This window comes from Garra rufa, chromosome 3 (genome assembly GCF_049309525.1).
Source record: "Garra rufa chromosome 3, GarRuf1.0, whole genome shotgun sequence".
Taxonomy (NCBI): Eukaryota; Metazoa; Chordata; class Actinopteri; order Cypriniformes; family Cyprinidae; genus Garra; species Garra rufa.
This window is the reverse complement of record NC_133363.1, coordinates 3,160,142-3,167,082: the sequence shown is the minus strand read 5'-3', so window position 1 is coordinate 3,167,082 and position 6,941 is coordinate 3,160,142. Positions and strand designations below refer to the sequence as shown.

Sequence of the window (6,941 nt, the reverse complement as noted above, 5' to 3'; positions counted from 1 at the left end):
TAGATTAACCATTCCAAACTCCAAATTTAAACACGTTGCACATTTTGCTAAATACCTATTATAGCGTCGGATGTGTTTGTGCTTGAGAATATCAATTAAATAAAGATAAACTTTACCCGCTGTTTCCGACGCGCCTCTTGTGTCGTTTTGCGGGCATATCTGGCAACCCTCTTTCAACCCGCATTTCTCTTGGTGTGTGCGCTGAGAGCGGACTGTCACCGCGCTCAGATCGGCGCATTATACCGGAGCTGCACCTGGACTTCACCAGCACGCTGCTTTAACATACAGCTGGAGAACTTTGGATGTACATACTTATTTACAGCTGCCTGACATTTGATTTCTTTGGGAGAAGGGCGATATGGGGACACGGCGTGCCGAGGTGGCACTCAGACTGGTGATGGGGATCCAAACAAGGAGCCTTTTTATTCCTTTTCAGAAGCTCCTGTAAAACAATCGGATATCAGGACATTGATGACCCCGAGAGCGTCGGTTTGGAGTTAACCTTACAGGATAGAAGGGAATTGAAGGTCTCTGCGTTGGACAGACAGAGTATTGCTATTTATTCCTACGCGCAAGGACGATTTTCATCGCATAAAAGAGACTGATTGTGTCCGGAGACGCGTGTGCGGACTGTGCGCCCGGTGCGCAAAAAGACCCTCCATCACCAAGAAGCTTCGCTGAGACGCGGGTGAGTTCAGCCTTATTTCAATGCGCTTTGGTTTATTATTTTTTTTAAAGCGAGAAAACAGAATGTCGCTTTCCTCTTGTTTTATATGAACGCGTGCTGTTTTCGGGTGTGCGCCCGCTGGTTATGATTCACCTCTGTGCGTTTCCAAGTCATTAACAGGCTATAATTGTTAAAAAAAATAGGTTATGATGCTCATGACCGTTTTTGAGTGACTCGTGGTTTGTATTCAAATGGTTGGTTAGCCCACATATCTATTTGCGTTTTTAATTTGCCATTAAAGACCATGTCAGATGACGGAGAGCTTTGGAGTGTTTTAAGCACTTTTACCGCAATGCTTCATTATATATGTGCATGTGGCTGCCTTGCGCTCACCTTTTATAAATTACCCTCCTTTCACGCTCTCCGTTACAGTGGTGCTGGATTATTGTTTTCATACAGTCATTATATAATACCGATTACAATTAACTTCCTTTACAACTTATTGGATTAAGAGGAATAAAACCCGGACGGCTTCTCTGAAGCGCGCAGCTGCGCAAAGGCGAACCATGCAAATTGACGCAGTCTGTGGAGAAAATGTCATTTTTATAAACGGATTGTGTTCCTCTATGATCCGCGGCTTCATCGCGCTATTAGTTTCAGGAGATTTTCTGTTGTTGGAAGGAAACTGCATAAATGTCCATACTTTACTTCAGGCATAATGGAGCTGGCCTTTTCCAGGAGCCTCGGAAGGGACATTAGGAGCGCTCTGTTAGTCTCACCTGAATGCCTGCTTTCCTTGGAGAGCTACTGCTTGACATTCTAGAGGAAGAAACGCGGGATTGAATGGGCCAATGTGTTCTGCATTGATGCCTGAAGCGTTCATGTAGTAACTTTGCTCTCAGCGGAACGTTCTTGCTCCTCAGAGAACCAGAGTGAACAAACCTTCAAACTGTCCGATTTGGAAGCTGGCCCTCGGATGGGTTAAAAAAGCAGCCACTATCAGATACTGGCTCATCGCTTTGCTTGAGAAAACAGAGTTGCCAGGCAGGGAAGATGACATGCTCTAGGCTTGAATCTAAAGCGAAATAAGTAGGTTTTTTTTGGCATGTTTACACAGAGGAAGATAACTGTAACATTTGAGCTTTTTAATTCTATAATAAGGTTCAGGATAAAGCATTGTTGAAATCACAATTTATAAAAACACAATCACAATCCACTCATCTTTAAACAGTTGAAGCATTCTCTGAAGGTCAGTACTAAATGAAAAAAATATGGTATTTAGGCAAAATAAGAAAAATGTAGACATCTACATTTTGGTCAAAAGTTTTCACTCCCTACTCTTAATGCCTGGTTTTTATTTCCGGAGCATCAGTGAATGTTTGAACCTTCTGTAATAGTTGCATATGAGTCCCTCAGTTGTCCTCAGTGTCAAAAGATGGATCGTCATTGTTGGAAAGGGTTCAAATACACAAAAATGCTGGAAAACCAAAGAATTCGTGGGACCTGAAGGATGTTTCTGAAGTACAGAAGGCAGTTTAACTGTTCAGGACAAACAAGGGACTCATTTAGATTTAGAATGTCGTCTGTTAGGTGTCTGCCAGAGGTTTGCACACATCAGATGCTTTCCAGATCAAGTGATCTTTAACAGACATCTTGTAGATGTACGTGTGTTATCTGGGTAAAGAATGTGCGCATTGAAAGACAATATGGCAATGCTTGTAATAAATAGAACGTTATTGTGCAAATATAGTTATTATTAAAGGACTATAACTGTAATGATAAATACATTTGAATAAAAATTATAATTCTATAAGAATAGAAACGTCCACACCACAGCCATACACTGCAAAAAATGCTTTTCCTACTTAGATTTTTTGTCTTGTTTCCAGCCAAAATATCTAAAAAATCTTACATTTTCTAGACAAGTAAAATTAGTCAGAATTAAAGGAGTTTTTGTTTAGAGCAAGCTAAATAATCTGCCAACGGGGTATACAAAAAATCTTATTTTAAACAGAAAACAAGATTATTTTCTTACCCCATTTTCAAGCAAAAATGCACATAAATATTGACTTGTTTTTTCTGAGAACAAGAAAATAATTTTTACTCGTCAAAAAATCCTTCCTGATTTAAGAATTTTTAGATATTTGGGCTGGAAAGAAGACAAACAATCTAAGTAAGAAAAGCATTTTTTGCAGTGTAACAGTTTCAATTGTATGAGAACAGGCAAGTCCAGACAACTATTCATCAACGACAAAGTGGATTGGTATCGAAGGAATCACTTTCAGAACTTTGAGGAATGATAGAAACATTGACATCCAATCAGAATCATGAAAGCTTGAGTATTTAAAGTGGCAGTGCATCCTTTTGTGCATTGGTGTGGATACCAATAGCTATTGATATATGTGTTGTTCTTAAGTCTTTGACATTCTCATCCAGCTATGTAAACATGCATTTATGCGCTAACAGAGCCGTCTCTCTGTCTGCCATCCTGAGCGTTGATGTCATCCCTGAAGAGCGGGGCCGCACCAGGAGACATGTAATGCTTTGAGTCAACCTGAGCTTTGCTTACGACGTAACCTGTCTTCACGGATGTTTCGCTTTGTCGTCTCTAATGCCCGTGTGCGAGCCTGTGTTTGTTTTAGCCTTGACCTCATCTCTGCGGCTCTCACATGTCTGCTCTAGTATGTGCTCTTTACGGCTCTCAGGATGACCACAAAAGAGCGTTAGTCATTTAAATGCAACCAGGAGTAGGCCTACTAAGCTGAAAACACAGTTTTCTCATTAAGTCCAAGAAACGGAGCAGAGGCGGTCAACGCGTCGACTGGATTCGCCCGATATGGGCCGAGGGCTTTGGGGAATTCGCTTCCTGTGCCTGGTCTAAATGCTTTTAGTTCATTCACCCCGTTCATGTCTGCCTCACCTCGCTGATGAACCCCCGCACCATACCTTCCACTTCATTTTTCCCGCATTCCCGGCAGCTCCTCAGAGACTTGATTGATTACAGAGGATCCTTTGACCCCAACTGGTCTCAAATTAAATCAACCAAACACATTAATCAATATCTATTGGGTCACGGGGTTGAGTTGCAATGTGTGATCTGCCATTACTGTGACCTACAGCTGGGCCATATATCAAATATTCATGATACGTTCACCATGATTTTGCTGGCGATGTAAAATTAACTAACTTTTATGAATCATTTAAAATGCGAAAAATGCTTCAACGCTTTTAGCTTTATCTGATAAGGACTTAAACTTTACAGTTAAGTAATGCATCTATAGTAGTCAGCATTTGATGTGGATCAAGATAACTTTGATTAACTTTTTCGATCCACTTCAAACGTTGACTACTGTACTGCTAACAATAGGATGTATTTTCATTGCTAGTTTAGTTTAACTCTGGGAATCCTATTGTGAAATACATCTATAAAAAAGTGACAACAATGCATAATAAGTGTGATAGAGATTGCATAAATACTGTGAGGGTTTGCACTTACTGAAAGTGCAAATGAAAAAAGTCTATATTTAATACCATATGTGCTGAAATTTAAGAAGGCCTATACAGATTAAACATTTTGTCATTTTTTTTTAGTTTTAAATGCAATTTTACTATAATAATGCTTGATGCAAAGACTTATACTTTACAATTAGGTTCCATTAGGTAATGCATCTATAGTAGTATTGAAGTAGATCAAAACCTTTTATCAAAGTTGTCCTAAAACCAAAATAATACCTGTTCTTGTCTTAGGACAAATTTGATTAACTTTTTTGATCCACTTCAAATGTTGACAACTGTACTACTAATATTTATTAATAATAAGCGATACCTTTGTCACAGCATTAATTCATTTTTGTTAATAAAATACAACATTTCTTTGTTAGTTCATATTAACTCAGGTCCAGTAATAATAACATGCACTTTTAATTTTCAATAATGTATTAGTAAATGTTGAAATTAACATTTACTAAGATTAATAAATGCTTTAGATGTATTTTCATAGTTAGTTTAGCTTAACTGTAGGAATCTTATTGTAAAATACACTTATAAAAAAACATGAGACAACAACGCATTGCAAGTGTGATTGAGACTGCATAAATACTGTGAGGGTTTGCACTTACTGTAAGGTGTGAATGCAAATATAAATAGATGAACAAAATCTATATTAACACTATATGCGCTGAACTTTAAGGAGGCCTATACAGATTAGAAATTTTGTCATCTTTTAGTTTTAACTGTAGTTTTTCTGAAATAATGCATAATGCAAAGACTTAAACTTTACAATTAGGTTCCATTAAGTAATGCATCTATAGTATTCAACATTTGAAGTGGATCAAAACCAATATAATTAACTTTGATTAACTTTTTTGTTCCACTTCAAATGTTGACAACTGTACTACTAACATTTATTAATAATGAGCGATACCTTTGTTACAGCATTAATTCATTTTTGTTAATGCCAGTTTAAAAAAGACAACTATTCTTTGTTAGTTCATATTAACTCTGGTCCAGTAATAATAACGTGCACTTTTAATTTTCAATAATGTATTAGTAAATGTTGAAATTAAAATTTACTAAGATTAATAAATGCTGTAGATGTATTTTCACTGTTAGTTTAGCTCAATTGTGAAATACATCTAAAAAAAATGTGACAACAATGCATAATAAGTGTGATAGAGATTGCATAAATACTGTGGGTGTTTGCACTTACTGTAAGGTGTGAATGCAAATATAAATAGATGAAAAAATAGATGATTATAAATTTTGTCATCTTTTAGTTTTAACTGCAATTTTTCTGAAATAATGCATAATGCAAATACTTAAACTTTACAATTAGGTTCCATTAGGTAATGCATCTATACTGCCCTCCAAAGGCAAAGCGCAGTAACTACACATTTGGTCAAAATTGAGTTAAGGCTTAAAATGGACTTTGTGACAATTGTTTTGTCTTGTGGCAAAGTCTCTTGGTTCGGTTTGGTCCTGTTTCAGAGAAACGAGAGTGTCAGCATGTTTGACTAGCTGGCGTAAAAACTTTAAAGGCATTTTTCTCAGTTTCAGTGTTGGCGTAGTTACTGCACTTTGCCTTTGGAGGGCAGTATAGTAGTCAACATTTGAAGTGGATCAAAACCAAAATATTCACAGTTGTACTACTAATATTTATTAATAATAAGCGATACCTTTGTTACAGCATTAATTCAGTTTTGTTAACGCCGGTTAATAAAATACAACTATTCTTTGTTAGTTCATATTAACTCAGGTCCAGTAATAACATGCACTTTTAATTTTCAATAATGTATTAGTAAATGTTAAAAATAAAATTGACTAAGATTAGTAAATGCTTAAGATGTATTTTCATAGTTTAGCTTAACTGTTGGAATCTTATTGTAAAATACATAGAAAAACAATATGACAACAATACATAATAAGTGTGATAGAGATTGCATAAATACTGTGAGGGTTTGCACTTACTGAAAGGTGTGAATGCAAATATAAATAGATGAAAAAAAATCTATATTAAATGCAATTTTACTGAAATAATGCATAATGCAATAAAACGTTGCTGAGCTATGTTTAATAGTGACACAAGATTCCCAAAGCAGATATACAGCAAGTGGTGTTGTAAATAAATCATGAAGTGTATGCTGTGAATTAAACTATGTGTCGCCCTCATTCCCATCAGTAAGAACAGCTACATTTGTTCCAAATCTAATTGGATTTTAGTAACTGAATGCATTGATTCTGGTCATTGCAGTGTGATTGTAAGTAAAGAATTGACAGTGCCGCAGTGAATGCCATGTGTCAGCATTATGAACAGTTCAATTCCCTAACATGATCAGCTCTAATCACTTTCAAATGAGGCTTTTTACTTCTCCGTTGACTGTGAGAAGCGTTTGACTTGATTCTGACTCACAGTCTCCACAGTTTTTCATGCATTGCTGCTTAATTTAACAAATTAATGAAAGGAAATAAAAATGCTTTGCAATGTCACACTTCATTTCAACCCATGTAAGAATAATATCCAATCGATTTTACCACATCATGAGCACATTTTACTAAAATCACAACATTTTAGATACGTTCTGCTCACGTTTCACCCCATACAACAAAAATTATTTTAAGTATATTTTAAAATATACAAAACATGGGCAAAATATATATTTGCTAAAATATGTGTCAAAATATATTTATAATTTTTACCTATATATATATATATATATATATATATTAGGGCTGTCAAACGATTAATCGCGATTAATCGCATCCAAAATAAAAGTTT

General features: G+C 36.1%; 1 protein-coding gene across 1 annotated transcript in view; it reads left to right on the top strand.

Moving 5' to 3' along the window:
* The first annotated feature begins 220 nt into the window (after positions 1-220).
* Positions 221-6,941, top strand: part of LOC141332535 (adhesion G protein-coupled receptor L3-like) — a 200,758-nt gene continuing 194,037 nt past the window's right edge. Inside the window, exon 1 of the mRNA XM_073837663.1 lies at positions 221-688. The gene's annotated coding sequence lies outside the window, so the exon portion shown is untranslated. The remainder of the gene's footprint in view (positions 689-6,941) is intronic.